Source organism: Anabrus simplex, chromosome 2, assembly GCF_040414725.1.
Source record: "Anabrus simplex isolate iqAnaSimp1 chromosome 2, ASM4041472v1, whole genome shotgun sequence".
Taxonomy (NCBI): Eukaryota; Metazoa; Arthropoda; class Insecta; order Orthoptera; family Tettigoniidae; genus Anabrus; species Anabrus simplex.
The window spans coordinates 33502501-33519915 of record NC_090266.1 but is presented as its reverse complement, the minus strand read 5'-3'; positions in this window follow the sequence as shown (position 1 = coordinate 33519915).

Below are 17415 nucleotides of genomic sequence, written 5' to 3'. Positions count from 1 at the left end.
GGACTGCGTGGCTCATACTGGACTTCTGACCCTAAGTTGGCTCAGCCCGGTGGAATTTGAAGGTGCACAAGAACGTCAGCCTCGTGTCAGTACAATTACTCGCAGTTAAAAGAATTCGTGCGGGACAAAATTCCGCCGTTCTTCGAAAACTATTCAGTGAGACGTAAAAACAATAACATTGAAAAATTCTTCATTTAAAGCAATGATTTCTTTTATTTCTTCGCTGGTGTGGCTTTCGCTGGCCTGGTGCAGCCCTTGGCAGGCAGCGTGCCTGTGAGAATGGAGGGTAGTGCTGTGTATGGTGTATGCGTTGCTGGAATATTAGGGGCAGCACAAACACCCTACTCCCGAGGTCAGGGATTTAACCGGCCGAGAATTGAACGAGTGGCCCCGAGGATCGAAGGCCAAGATGCTGATCACTCAGCCACTGAGCCGATTCTGAAATAACTGCCCATTGAAAGCTCTCACCTTCAGGTTTCCTCCTCATTCTGAGACCTTTCTAAATTAGGGGCTTAACTATTCCACTTCATTGAAGAGGAACACAGAATCTTCTTCTACGTCCGAGAATTTCTTGCAAACGCTGTGACAGAAACCGAGCAGACAGCATTTTTCTTGCTATCCAAACTCGGGCTGGAGTAGCAGCTGTATACTGAGAGCGTATTGGCGTCTCTTGAATTGATAATGTGTGAACCTGCACCACGACTGTGTTGGACATTGTTCAGCACTCGGTCTGCATGCATTATCATTGATGTGCTTTGACGGTCGTCCAGCATCACCTCGACACTCAGCTCTGCGGGCGGGGTGGTTTGGAATACAATAGTTGCTCAGCATCTGTTGTTAGCATCTATTTCAAGTGAATATGAGCGTACTGCGGTTCTGAACTATATCTAGTTGTTTGAAATGCCAATGGACAAAGAGTGATGATAATTTATTGGACTAATTCACTTGATCTTCCGATACACAGTGCGTCAAATTACAGTGTCACTCATGCTATAATGTGATATTATTAGTGTCGAGGATAAAGCTAATAGGTAGAGAATATACACGCTGTCTCAGAATTTTTATTTTTATTTTTATTATTAAAAATACATCGTAATTGGGAAATATGCCGGTGGCAATGGTCACTTACAGTAGTTTGATAATAATGTAAAGTTAAAGCATAATTACCAAACAACAACAACAACAACAACAATAGTACAACAAGCGATTCCATGGAAAGGAAATAATGCAAGTAATACCTCCTAGTTTAACATTCTATATCCTCCTTCATCATCATAATATCTACGTTCGACTCGTTGGCTGAATGGTCAGCGTACTGGCCTTCGGTTCAGAGGGTTCCGGGTTCGATTCCCGGCCAGGTTGGAGATTTTAACTTGCATTGGTTAATTTCAATGGCACGGGGTCTGGGTGTTTGTGCGGTCCCCAACATCATTCCAACTCACTCGCCACACATAACACTATCCTCCACCACAATAACACGCAGTTACCTACACATGGCAGATGCGGCCCACCCTCATCGGAGGGTCTGCCTTACAAGAGCTGCACCCGGCTAGAAATAGTCACACGAAATTATTATTATTATTATTATTATTATTATTATTATCATCGTATACAAATTCACAACTCTTAAGAATTTCCAGCGCTTAACACTTCAGACTGGAATACTATAGTTTGAGCTTACTACTAGCTTAACAATACAAGTCATAATAAAGTAAAGTTAAAACTTAACTACAACATTACATCAACAACAACAAAAAAAACTGCAACAACAAGATTACAACAAGCAATTCAATGGAAAGAAAATATTTCAAGAAATACTACTAGTTTAACATTCTAAATACACCATCATATACAAATTTTCGTAATGTTTCTGAAGTTATGCTCTCATGTACTTGCAAAGACGCTTTGTTGATTGCATCTTGCAGGGGCTTCAATTGTGGACAAAATTAGACATAATGTAGCCTACTTTCTTATTTTTAATATTCACTATGCTCGTAACATAATAAAACAAAACCAAACGCCATGGCGCAACAGCCCTGAAGGGATTTCGAGGGCCTGCAGATTACGAGGTGTCGAGTGTTCGTCCGTTATTCTTAGGTTTCTAGACTGAGGTTGCTGATAGCTCCACACGTGGGTTGATTGGACCTCGAAGCAGCCCTCACATCCAGACATGGTTAGAGACAGACACCACGGGACTGGCTTCACAATATAATAACTTACAACAATAAAATTGAATTTGCCGGTTTAAGTAGCTCAGGCCGTAGGGTGCTGGCCTTCAATTCTGGCTTAGCCCGGTGGTACTTGAAGGTGCTCAAATACCTCAGCCTTGTTCCGGTAGATTTACTGGCGCGTAAAAGGACTCCTGTGGGACAAAATTCCGGCACCTTGGCGTTTCAGAAAAATCATAAAAATGTAGGTAATGTAACTTAAAACAAATAACATTATTTTTACGATTATTGTTCTGAGGATTTCCGTGACTAACATAGGATTAGGAAGCGCCTGGGTTGAATGGCTGGGCAAGATATTAATTAGAGCAACTTTCAAAATGTTAAGTTATTTCTTTCCTTTTTGTTGAGAGACAAGTAATCTGAATGAATAACAACAATATTAATGAGCTCGTCAGCTCTAACAATATCGGGGACTTAGAAGTCCGAATATCAGGTACAAAACTTGGGATAGGTAATGAACAGTTCGTTTGATTTACACAGAAAAGAGCGTTATTGCTCTTCAAATGTGCAAATATTCAATAAGAGCAGGATTTTCTCCTAGAAGTTACATTACTCAGGAGTCTGGGTTCCACAATACCATAGTCCAGCCTCGCGGAGGCATCTAAGATTCCAACTCACATTAAAGTGTTCATGCACAGCTGCCCCAATGTGGGCTTATCCATTTCACAATAGTCACTGTTCCAAATGGAACTAACACGAGGAATATGTTTAACTCTGGAAAGAATATACAGGGGCATAATGACCCATACTACGTGGTTGCACATGCCCGGCAAGGAGGTGAAACACTTGCACTCCTTAAAGAAATTATAAAAAACCCTAAGTGGGCTTATGACCCAGTGATAAAGAGGCTAATCCTACACTAGACCGGGGCGACTACATGAAAAACTTTAGTGCCAAAATTATTTACGATATTTAGAGGTTTGAAAACTTTAGTCACCCCAGGCAAGGTTGAATGGGATACGGCAGAGGGTCATCACTCTTCGTTTCCTTACGTTATACATTCCCCGGTAGCGAATAGAACAGAGTACGGCACTTAAACTTGTCGAAAATTCTACATTTAAACCACCAGGTTGAAACGTTCCCCTCAAACTATCCGCAGGCACTACCACATGTCTGTGCAATTACCTTCCTCACTCACATTCACTGGAGCAATTCAGACAATGCGGTCATAAAGTGCCCTGCAGTTATAGTACTTTAAGGGGAAGCTTCCAGAACTCTCTACTGGTAGGCTGGATTCCTCTACACACCCCTGGTTTTAATTGGCTAGAGAAGATATTTTCAAGAATCTGATAGGTGTGTACCTAGATCAAACGTAAGTTCTTTTTCTGTTAGTTATTCTCTTCTGGTGGTTATAGTGTCAATTGAGTGCTTCAAGCTTCATATTTCGATATTAGATACGCCCATCGGTGATTTTGGCTGTGTGCGGTGGTATGCTACTGGAAAAATGTAATTTCTTGTTTTCTACCTGTGTACGGGTTTGTTTTGTGTTACCTACTGCTTTCGAAATATCCTGTGATACCTTCAAATGAAGACGAGACACGCTTCCGGAAACGTCTAGAAACATTAAATTTTACATTTTTTCAAACCTACGTTGGCTCGGAATCGATTCCAAGACATCTGTTAATTGAATCCGCAGCGTTATCTCTCCGTACAACAAGCGCAGATGCAGAAGCATTCAAGCCTACGTCATGCACTGCTACATGACAGTCACTGCTGTTACAATTACTCTTCGATGAAGAAATAATCAGAGAATAAAACATAACAAATATAAATTATATAATCACAATAGAATGTGAGTCATTACGATAAAAGCGGCTACTTTGTAAGGAGATAATGTATGAATTATCTGCAGCACGTGTTCAGTAGTCAGGCGGCTCTTCTTATTAGATCTTCAATCGATCAGCATTACACTTATGCTATACAGATGAATTATGGATAGCGTCACAGAAATACTGTACAAGTAAAATATAGGCCAGTCCTAACTTAACAAGACATGATGTGAACCTTTCAGGACCCTTAAGATAACTTATGGGTGATGAAATATTCTAGTATTTGCCAACATTCAGGATTGCTAAGCACTGTAACACTTTTAGCACAGGGAGTTATGCGGTGGTATTTGAGGTGCTCAAATACGCCAGTCTCATGTCGGTAGATTTACTGCCACGTAAAAGAACTCCTGCGGGACAAAATTGCGGCACGTCGGTGTCTCCGTAAAACATAAAAGAAGTTAGGGGTACGTAAAACTATTATTATAACTATTATTATTATTATTATTATTATTATTATTATTATTATTATTATTATTATTATAAAATACATCGCAAATGGTAGACATCCCGATGTCAATGATCACGTACAGCAGTGTGATGATAAAGTAAAATTAAAACATAATTACCCAACAGCAACAACAACAACAACAACAACAAAAACAGCAACAAAAGTGCAACAAGCAATTTCGTGGAAAGAAATTGTTACAAGAAATACTACTAGTTTAATATTTCAAATCCAGCATCATCATATACAAATTCACACACAACTTAAGTATTTCCAGTGCTTAACACTACGGCTTACAACACCAAAGATTGAGCTTACTACCAGCTTAACATTACAACACTGCCATATACAAGTTCAGAAGTACCTTAAGTTTTTCAAAATGTTACACTATGTCTTGCAGTAGATTGAGCGGTCCAATTACTATTATCTTAGCATTGTAAACACAGCATGTTCGTGTACAAATTCACATACCTTAAATAATTCAGATGCCTTAATACTATAATTATCAGCGAATTGAGCGTTGCATTAGAAAATGACACCATCGCATAAAAATTTTCACACAATTTACAGAATGCTGGAGTCTATTTCTATTCTTGAAGCATCTTATATTTTTGGGAAAAAGGCTCTAAGCCAGCTGCAGGTAACACATTCCAATCATCAGTTCGCCGATTTACAAACGAATATTTACCATACAAAGTTAATTTTCTGCGAACTACCTTTTACTTTATGCGGATGATCTGTTCTACTTGTGTAACAGGGCTTTTCTAGTCGCCTGTTCAATTCTCGCCAAGCTGGAAATTTGTATAGGCACATAAATGTGTGCGTTTCTTTCTAACTCCCAGTGTCTCCTACCAAAGTTTTTCTACCTAGGATTGAAATCGTTAAGCACGAATCTTGCAGTCTTTCGCTGTACCATCTCAAGATCCTTAATGAGTCCTGTTTGGGTGGCTGCTCCATATTCCAGGACTAGCCTAATGAGTGATATATTATCCTGCACCTTCGCGTGGGAACTGCTTCCCTTCAGCACCCTCATCACCAAGTCGAAGTGTAAGGATTTTAGAAATTACACTTCCTAGATGCGTGTCAGTGATTTACATTTTCCACACATTGGCATAGGAAAAAGAATACAACCTACATTGTGTGACGGACTGCATATCCATGTATGGCTGGGAAGCGTGACCAGTCTTAAGGAAAAAGTAGATAGGAAGACCGTTGTGATATATGAGGTATTGTCTCTTCACCGACGATGTGTGAGAGTGGTCTTAATAGTGAGTTGTTTGTATAATAGTGAATAGAGTTTCGCTAGCCTAGAGTGGGCAAAACTGAGTCTAGAGCGAATCTGAAACTTTCACGTCAGAAAGGTGAACACTGCTTGATCAGATTTAGACCGCAGCATGTCAGTAGCGTTAATAGTCAGTGTAGGTGGTGACGCAGAGTGAAGATCATTGTTTCGCATTTCAAAATATTGAGAGCAATATTCCATTTATTTAGCCTTGAACAGAGTCATTGCATAACATATTGCAGATACTAATGAGCAGTTACTATGTCATGATGTGAAGCAACGCTGGTGGAGTAATATCACTGGCGTGAATGTTGTACAAAGTAGGTCTCAACACTGACCACTGAGGAACACCCAATGCGACTGGTTTTGCACTTGATTTTGAGGAGCCCATTCTGAAGACGAACTCACGGGCACTTAAAAAATATATGTTGGTGACCTTAAGGAGGTGGTTTGAAAGTCCGATATTGTTTAGCTTGTGCATGAGTCCTTTACGCCACACCTTATCAAATGCTTTGATGAAGTCGAGAAATAATGCCACAGTGTGCTCTTTCAATTCAAAACCATGGGCGATGAGCATCGATGAGCGATATAGCTGATGTTTGGTGGAGTGAAGTTGCCGATATTCAAATTGATGTGGTGGGAGAACAGACGTATCTATTAAATATTTGGTAATATGTTTGTGGGGTACGTTTTCAACGAACTTGGAAAGAGCTGGTAAGATGATACGTAATTTTCTGGGTGAAGTGAACTGAATTGCTTCTTGTGTTTTAGGGAAGGTATAAATAATGAAATAAAGGAATACATGCACTGTAGGCTACATATTTATGCATCGTGTACACTTACGAGCAAATTAATTAGGGATACCTGGATAGTAGCGCGACATAGGCTAGAAAACGCACCAGAAGCTTTGGGGAGACGTGCTGATCTATGACCACAGCACAGGCTTGCATGATGTACGGAGATTGATTGGAAGAGAGTCAAGGGTGCGAACATTCCTTTCGAAAACAACCCAATTATTATAGGATTATTATAGGTTTGAGGCTGGTTGACCTCGGGACCTAGGCAAATGTACTCCTCTCTGTGGAGGTTTCATCAAACGAACTGGCCACAATTCGTTGAGCGACGGGCCGGCGCACAGTCTTCTTCTAAGTACAGGCTCCTTTCGGATACTGGAGGCGAACAAATCAGTAGACATGATGTAACAGCAGGTTGCTGTATCATTCGCCGGTGGAGGGTGTTGGCAGGTGATCCAGGGTTCAACAATCCCCATACGAGGATACCACCAACTGTACCCTACTGGCAGAAGGACTCCTTCGCATCATGTGCTTCACGGCGTCATTGGCCTGTACCGACCAGTACCTCGACTCATCAGCCCAGACGACATTTTACCATGCTTCGAGTATCCAATGGAGCTCTTCTATGCCCATGTCAATGTTTGTGTCTTATGACTTGCGGAAGGCAGATTTACACTGGGACTCCACTGCGAGGAGATAGTTCTGGATGATAAAGTTACTGACACTTCGTTTTGAATAACACTGACTTCGCGAGTGATCTGATGCGTACATGCTCTTACCATTAGCTGACGGAGACCAATGTCATCAACACTTTGAACACCGTGGCCGTTCATCCTGGTGGCAGTAGTTTTGCGTGAATCCAAGTACTCAAGGTACACTCTTGACAGGTGTGACGTGGGAAGCCCTGTATCTGCGTGGATTTCGAGACCGAATTGCCAGTACTTATGGTACCAAAAGGCTGGCTGCGATCAAATGCTCTGAGGTCTCTCATCTTACCCATCCCATGCCCAACTGTTACTCGCATGGTCGGCACTAGTCCTGGTAATATCGTTGCCACGTTCTTCCGGGCTGATCACAGAGTCTTTTCGTCAAAACGACAGCTCTCTAAATGTTAACGTATTATTACTTTTTCGTGAATGGAAGTGATAGTAGAATTTTCTACAGAAACGCGCGGATATAATAAACATGCTCCTGATGCGAGTAAGGCAACAAAAAGCAGGAAATTGTAGAATGTCTTCTTTAAGAATATAATAATCAGCTTATTCAATGTCAGGAGCTGCCTGGCCGAGGTGGTAACGGCGTGCTCGGTTCACCCGGAAAGAAATCGAAAATTTAAGAAAAGAAATTTACAGTTCCGGAGGTGCATATGGTCCTGAGGTTCACTCAGCCTACATCATAAATGAGTACCAGGTTAATTCCTGGGGGCAAAGGCGGCCGGGCGTAGAACTAAGAACTCTACCCCATGAAGGACCGAGGTTACAGATAAGGGAGGCCTTTACAATCCACCACTCCAAGCGAATTCAAGGATTGTAAGGAGATGCCATTGCTTGCTTTACTTGCAACATTACACGATCACAACGGATCATATCGTTTCCGCAAGAGAATTAAATATCTATTTGTAAGTAAACATTTTTTAATAGGAGTTCTACAAAGCAATGGGAGTAGGTGAAGCTTTAATGTAATCCTCTCATCATTAAGAGGGGAATCCCCTATGGCAGTATTATTGGACCTTTACGTTTTCGTATATATATAAATGATATAAGTAAAGAACTGGAATTGAACCTCAGGCATTTTTGCGAATGATGTTATTATCTATAAAGTAATAAATAAGTAACAAGATTGTGAGCAACTGCAAAAAGATCTCGACAATGTTGTGAGATGGACAGCAGGAAATGTATGTTGATAAACGGGGTTAGAAGACAGGTTTTGAGTTTCCCGAATAGGAAAAGACCTGTCAGTTTTAATTACTGCGTTGATGGGGTGAAAGTTGCATGTGAGGATCACCGTAAGTACCTAGGTGTTAATGTAAGGAAAGATCTTCTTTGGGGTAGTCACATAAATGGGATTGTAAATAAAGGGCATATCTCTGCACACGGTTATGAGGGTATTTAGGGGTTGTAGTAAGGATGTAAAGGAGAGGGCATATAAATCTCTGGTAGCACCCCAACTAGAGTATGGTTCCAGTGTATGGGACCCTCATCAGGGTTACTTGATTCAAGAACTGGAAAAATCCCAAGAAAAGCAGCTCGATTTGTTCTGGGTGATTTCCGACAAAAGAGTAGCATTACGAAAATGTTGCAAAGTTTCGGCTGGGAAGACCTGAGAGAAAGGAGACGAGCTGCTTGACTAAGTGGTATGCTCCGAGCTGTCAGTGGAGAGATGGCGTGGAATGACATTAGTAGACGAATAAGTTGAGCGGTGTCTTTAAAGGTAGGAGAGATCACAATATGAAGAAAAAGTTAGAATTCAAAAGGACAAGTTGTGACAAATATTCGTTCATAGGAAGGGGAGTTAGGGATTGGAATAATTTACCAAGGGCGATGTTCAATAAATTTCCAAATACTTTGAAATCATTTCTATGAAAACAACACATAGGGAATCTGCCACCTGGGCGCCTAAATGCTGATCAATGTTGATTGATTTTTGATAATATTTGATCGAACATAACTAGTTGACAGTATAACGTATGCAAATGACCCAGGGTAGTTGCCTCCAGGAATATCCACAAGCAAATCGAGCACTCGAATATAAAGTGATAAGCACTTGCAGGCATGTCAAAGTGAAGAGCATCTGTCACGGGTACTGCAGTTGGTATAGACGATAAGCTCGTTACCTCTCACTGAAGGAAAGACCTTAATAAGAAAAGACATTTGTTCACTTCGAACATTGATATACGAATTAGAAATATATTTTTGAAGGAGCACGATTGTAGCAAACGGAAACATGATCGATAACTTGCTCAGAAAGGAAGAGATTAAAGTGTTTGAAATGTGGTGTTACAGAAGTAACTGAGATGGATAGATCGAATCACGAATGAGGAGATATTGGTGAGAGGAGAACGATTTGATCAGAAGAAGAGATATAATGTAGGGACACCTTAAAGGAAGTGTCAGCGGTAAAGACGGTAGAAGTAGACCAAGGCGTGTGGATGACCAACAAATTGGCGTAGAGATAGGACGTAGACATCTAATGAATAGCACAATGTATGGTGGCATGGAGGGCTGCGTCAGGCCATTCTATGGACTGATGACCCAAATAACAACAACATCCTAAAATTAAACCCCACCCTACGGCCTGCAAATTACGAGGTGCCGTATAGCGAGCGCGATGAATCCTCTCACTTGTTATTCTTGGCTAACTGGGCTGCGTTCGCTATGTCCTCATCAGATAGCTCCTCATATGTTCTCACGTAGGCTGACCGAACCTCGACCCAGCCGTCAGATCCAGGGTATTATCTTTTACCTGGACGAAAATCGCCTATGTTTGTGACTGTTTTTATTGAAAGAGTGCAATTTACAAATATTGCCCAAATATGCTAAGATGTTCATCATTTTTATCATTTTATCATTGCGTTGTGTGTGTCTAAACTGATCGTTATTTTCTATTTGGTGTTCTATTCATTTACTTTCGTGTTGGCGCATATTGATGACCAAATATGGTACCTGCGAAAGCCGGAATCAGTACTTATAAAAACGAATATCAGCTTTATAGACACGAGTATTCGAAGTTTGACAGTTACAAAGCTACAGCACATGAAATGAACGTTTTTTTCAAGACAATGACATATAAAGACTACACTTGAAGAAACCTTAAAGAACTCAGTTTAAACTTTCAAATGAATATTTTTGAATGTACCCGAACTGAAAGACGCTCGCCTTCTTCACTGAATGGTCAGCGAAGGGCCTTGGGTTCATAGGGCTACTATCCGGTAGCATGAACTCTGGGACCTTACCAAGCCTAACAACTGCCCCAAGAAGTTTTTTGAAATTGACAAAGAATACTGTAGAAAGAAGAAGAAAATCTACAACCTGTTTTCCAGTCATTGACCGGACCAGAGATGGAATGAATGAAGCCCCTATCTAGCGGCGAGGATAGGAGTTGTGCCGCCTGCTGCTGAAGCCTGCCGCACTCCTCTGGGGCAATGATTAATGACTGACAGGCGAAATTAAATGATATTGGAGAGTGTTGCTGGAATGAAAGCTGGCAGAGAAAAACGGAGTACCCGGGGAAAATCCTGTCTCGTCTCCGCCTTTTCCAGCACAAATCTCACATGGAGTGACCGGGATTTGAACCACGGAACCCAGCGGTGAGAGGCCGACGCTCCCCCGCCTGAGCCACGGGGGCTTACAAAGAATACTGCAATGTATTCGAAACGTCGACAACAAACTACACTATATGTACAGAAAAGAACAACACAGTTCAACCCGGGGGACTGATCCAAGGTTCGATTCCATAACCCTGAGCTCAGAAGTTACCGGTAGATTTAAAAAACAAACATGCTTGTGATTTTACGCGATCAGAATTTTGCGAACCGCAGGGACGTGCATTGGCCGATATTCGAACGTGAGCCACCTCGATGAGAGGTCATTCTTGCAGACATGTGAGTGCAGACTGCAGGCCGCCACTCACACCGGAAGTACCAAGGGACAGCCATTTCACGGTCATTAGTGTAGTGTGACCAGACGGCCTTCATTAAGGGCTGTAAAGCTATTACAAGTCGCCACATGGGCGAGGTCTAACGTTCCCAGTCAGCTCACGTATCACTTGTGACACTCTAAAATGATATATTAATACTATATGGTACATTCCGTGTGAAATCGGACAGCAAATTAAGGAACGTTTTAAATTTTAAAGTAATACATTAGAAAATGTTATATAAACAGGGGAGGGGACAAACTGCAGCCTTGCCTCACTCCTCTCTAGATTGCTGCTTCTCTTCAAAGCCCTCAGTTCTTATCACTACCGGCTTGTATGAATTTTAGATCATCCTTCTTTCTCAGTATCTGATTCCGATCACCTTCAGGATGTTAAATGGCTTGCTCCATGTACGTAGGCTCGTGTTCAATAATTCGATCCTCTAAGATCAGGCGTAAAGTCAGGATTGATTCACGTGTTCATACATTTCTTCTAAAGTCAAACGGGTCTTCCCTGAACTCCTTTTCAACTTACAGTATCTTCCTATTCTTCTGTAAATAATACGTGTTTAAATTGCACAAGCGTGATATACCAAATTAACGGTGCGGTAGTTTTCGCACTTGTCAGCAACGACTTTCATGGGAACAGGCATAACGTCTTTCTGCCTAATATCTCCTGTATTATACATCTTACCACTTCTTCTTCTTCTTCTACTCCGACTTTTTCCCACACCTGTGGAGTTGCGGAAGCGAATTGTGTCACACATGTCGATTTAGCCCCTTCTCACGGCCGGATGCCCTTCCTGACGCCGACGCTATGGAAGGATATATTTACTATTGCTTGTTTCTGTGGCAGTAGCGGCGCTAAGAAGCTCGGGGCTCCCCACAATAATTGAAAATAGGCCCCGCGTTTCCTGATATGGAAAGTTACAAGTTTATTTCGTAGTATAGGTTTGTATTTTACAAGCAAGATACCCGTGCTTCGCTACGGTATTATACTGAAATTTATAATTTAATGCTTAACATTTTATATATAATCCGCCGAAATTCGCGATCTGACTCGTTTTCTGAGAGAATCCGCCAAAATTCGCGATCTGACACATTTTCTGAGAGATTACGACAAAGGTCCTCCCATTTTTCAATCTTCCTTTCCAGCAATCGATTTCGTACTTCCCGGGCTAGGTCCAGGAACTCCACCCGGTCAGTTGGGTCCCTAAATCTTTGCTATATTTTCCTATAAGCATTTTTAATGTGATCAAATCCTTGAGGAGACCCGCCGTGGTGTCTTCTTGGGTGCCTTGGCGGTACTGAACCCTCGGCCTGACTGCATTCGTAGTCATTACCCACCCAGGGCACGTTTACAGCATGGTCCGCACATTTTGACGACGGTCCAAAACATCATTAAGCCTATTATTAGTATTATTATTATTATTATTATTATTATTATTATTATTATTATTATTATTATTATTATTATTATTATTATTATTATTGATCCCACAGCAAGATGCAAGACCGCTACTTGCCGGTAAATTACATCTGATGCCATTGTCATAGCTGACAATGTAACCAGTACCACTGTCGCGTGTAGGCAAGTGCACGGGATTTCTGGCGATACGAATGATATACTTCCGTGCATTATTGACCTTATTATAGAGGTGAACAATTGCACGGTAAATCTCATTCCTATCGTTTATTTCAAATGTGTTTAAAGGAGAATCTACTGTAATCTAAGAACGTTTTCCAAAGTAAAATATGGCTCTTGAAAACGAACCCAGGAAAGATAAAAAATGATCGGTTTATGATCAGAATAAGTACACTGAAATACCACAGCCTGTTTCTAGTCATTCGACCGGATCAGGAATGGAATGAATAAAGCCGCCATCTAACGGCGAGGATAGGAATTGTGCCGGCTGCCGAAGCCTGTCGCACTCCTCTGAGGCAGTGATTAACGAGTGATAAATAAAATGAAATGTTATGGGAGAGTGTTGCGGGATTGAATGATGACAGGAAAAACCGGAGTACGCAGAGAAAAACCTGTCCCGCCTCCGCTTTGCCCAGCACAAATCTCACATGGAGTGACCGGGATTTGAACCACGGAACCCAGCGGTGGGATGCCGACGCGCTGCCTCCTGAGCCACGGAGGCTCGTTATAAGTACATTATGAACAGTAAAATCAATTGGTCTTACCTCCTTTTTCACCCCACTGCTGTTAAGTTGATTTACCCCCCCCCCCCAACCTGCCAAAAAGAAGAAGGCGTGTTGCTTTATGTTTAAAGGAGATTCCAAATACCTTATTTTTTTGCTAGTTGCTTTACGTCGCACCGACACAGACAGATCTTATGGAGGCGATGGGAGAGGAGAGGGCTAGGAGTGGGAGGGAAGCGGCCGTGGCCTTAATTAAGGTACAGCCCCAGCATTTGCCTGGTGTGAAAATGGGAAACCACGGAAAATCATCCTCAGGGCTGCCGACAGTGGGGTTCGAACCTACTATTTCCCGAATACTGGATACCGGCCGCACTTAAGCGACTGCAGCTATCGAGCTCGGTATTCTAAATACCCATGTTCACGTCTGTTACCTTCAGTTTTGAGATATAAGTATCCCAATAAACATAATACACATTTTTTCAATTCCTTTCTCACGCCCCCCCCCCCCCCAAGTGAATTTTCCGGCAAAAAATACTTGTTTTTTAATAGTAACGGATCTTCTATATACAAATTATCACGACTCTAACATCTTCGGTTTTTTTAGATATGTGTCCTCATGAAAAGAATTCAACTCCTTTTCACTCCCGCCCCCCCCCCCAGTATGATTCCCCCCAAAACGCGTTTTTGTTTTTTAAACGAGATCCAAATACCAATTTTCACATCTGTAAAAAAATTAGTTTTTATTAGATGTAAGTATCCTCATACAATTAATTCAATTAATTTTTCAGTTCTTTCAACCTCCGCTTCATTGGATCTTCCGGGAATACGTGTTTCTTTACTTTTAAAGCAGATTCCAAATACCAAATTTCACGTCTGTAACATCTTCAGTATTGAGATATCAGTATCCTAATTAAAAGAATTCAACCCCATTTTCAGTCACTTTTACACCCCCAACCAAGTGGTTTTTCCAAAAACTAACAATACACGTTTAATAATTTGTAATAGAGATAAAATACACAATTTTTCACTTCTGTAACATATTACGTTTTTAGATATACTGTAGAAATTCTCATTTTAAAATTTCACCCACTTTTTAGCTCCCCTTAAGTGGAGTTCCCAAAACAAATCACCTATGTTTCTTTACTTTTATAGGAGATTCCAAATATTAATTTTTACGTCTGTAACATTTTACGTTTTCTAAAAATTAACCCCAATTTGTCACTCCTGTTTAACCCCCAGTAATTGGATTTTCCAAAAACAAAAAATACATGTTTCCTTATTTTTAAAGGAGATCTCATATACTAATTTTAGGGTCTGTAATATCTTCAGCTTCTGAGATATAAGTATCCTCATTAAAGGCATTCAACCACTTTTTCACCCCTTTTCACCCCTCCTATTGGGATTTTCAGAAAACCAAAAAAATACATGTTTCTTTATTTTTAAGGGAGATTCTAAATATCAATTTTTACATCTGTAAACTTTTAATGTTTTGAGATATAGATGCACTAATTTTAAAAATTCACTCCCTTTTCACCCCCCCTCCCACTGTTTGGATTTTCCAGAAAGAAAAAGTACATGTTTCTTTATTTTTAAAGGTCATCCCAAATACCAATTTTCAGGTCTGTAATATCTTCATTTTCTGAGATATAAGTATCCTCATTAAAGGCATTCAACCACGTTTTTACCCCTTTTCACCCGTCCAATTGGGATTTCACGAAAACAAAAAAATATGTGTTTTTAATTTTTAAAAGAGATTCTAGAAATTAATTTTTACATCTGTAAACTTTTAAAGTCTTGAGATATAGGTACACTCACTTTAAAAATTCACCCCCTTTTCACGCCCAACTAATTGGATTTTCCAAAAACAAAAATGTACGTGTTTCTTTGTTTTTAAAGGAGATCCGAAATACCAATTTTTGGGTCTGTAATATCTTCATTTTCTGAAATATAAGTAGTCTCATTAAAGGCATTCAACACATTTTTCACCCCTTTTCACCCCTCCTATGGGGATTTTCCTCAAACAAAAAAATACCTGTTTTTTAATTTTTAAAGGAGATTCTAAATGCCAATTTTTACATCCGTATACTTTTAAAGTTTTGAGATGTAGATACACTCATTTCAAAATTTCACCCTCCTTCTAACCCCCTTAGCGAAGGAATATCCAAAAATCCTGCCTTAGCGAGCACCTACATGTTCATATGAATGTATCCCTAAAATTTCATTTCTTAATGTCCAGTAGTTTTGGCTCGGCGATGATGAATCAGTCAGTCAGTCAGTCAGTCAGTCAGTCAGTCAGTCAGTCAGTCAGTCAGTCAGTCAGTCAGTCAGTCAGTCAGTCAGTCAGTCAGTCAGTCAGTCAGTCAGTCAGTCAGTCAGGACATGTTTTTATATATATAGATTACAATGAACAACATCGATGCAACGATAATAATAATTACATAATTTAGTTTTCAAATCCGAAGGAATTAAAATAACACACATCAACACACACAAGAAATGCATATTCCAATTATAGTAACCAAAACACGTTGACCATCAAAAAATTAAGAAATAATCTCGTCCCTAGGACCAAATACACATACCTACAGTACGGTAAGGTTCGTTTTCCTTTCTACAGGTCAGCATAGGAAAATGAACATAACGAAAATTGTTCTGATGGACTGAATAATGGACAGGAGACATATAAAGTTTTGTTTCTAAAAACATGTCCACTCAAACTCGGTCGCTTGTTAAGGCGAGTTTGTTAAAGGATGCCTTGAAAGTGTTGCAGAAATAACATACTCAGAAAAGAAATAGCAGTTCTTTCAATTGAGGTGATCGGGACTCGTGTAGACGAGTTGGCTACTCGATGGGAGTTGCAGTACCGGGGATACTGCCCAGTCAACAATCGTCGTAAGGGTAGTTCATAAACATTTCAATATTTCCGAAGAATTAGCTGCTCTCGTTCCTCTTAAAGGCACCGCCATGAGAGAATTATTTGACACGTGAACTGGCTCGAACTGAGATTCGCCAATCTCTCAGCTAAAACCACTGACGTTACTTCCGCATTTTTTAGTGAGGCAAGGAGGTTTAAGTCCGCCTCTGTGGTGTAGTGGTTAGTGTGATTAGCTGTTACCCCCGGAAGCCCGGGTTCGATTCCCGGCTCTGCCACGAAATTCGAAAAGTGGTACGAGGGCTGAAACGGGGTCCACTCAGCCTCGGGAGGTCAACTGAGTAGAGGTGGGTTCGATTCCCACCTCAGACATCCTGGAAGGGGTTTTCCGTGGTTTCCCACTTCTCCTCGAGGCGAATGCCGGGATGGTACCCCACTTAAGGCCACGGCCGCTTCCTTCCCTCTTCTTGCCTATCCCTTCCAACGTTCCCATCCCCCACCAAGGCCCCTGTTCAACATAACTTAGCAGGTGAGGCCACCCGGGCGAGGTACTGGTCATCCACCCCAGTTGTATACCCGACCCAATATCTCACGCTCCACGACACTGCCATTGACACGGTAGAGGTGGGATCCCGCGCTGAGTCCGAGGGAAACCCTGGATGGTAAGCAGATTAAGGAAGAAAGAAAGAAAGAAAGAAAGAAAGAAAGAAAGAAAGAAAGAAAGAAAGCCACGGACAGGCCTTCAAAACAAAGTTACGTATTTGAGAATCACAACTCAAAACAAACAACTTCGCTCATTTTCCAGGCCTGAAAAAGTGTAAAGTTCAGAATGCTCAAGAGTATGTAGGAATTTTGTCAGAACCAAATAATGAACACTGAATTCCGAGACTTCAAAGATAATATCGTTAGTTTCAATCTGTTTTCTTCCCGGTTCTCCATTAGTATACTGCAGAGGAGATCCAAGAGTATTCGCAAATTGTGTGTGTTGATTTTCAGCGCTCATTCGACTTGAAAATTAAGTTTAACAGGTTCGTTTATTAGAATTCCATTGCAAATATGTTCCCAGGGGAAAGTATCCCGGTTATTATAGACTTGCAATTGGATTCCGGTCACTTTTTTACAGAAAACTCACACACACACATACGCGAACAAGTATTATCTAGAATGAACCATGTGATGTGTG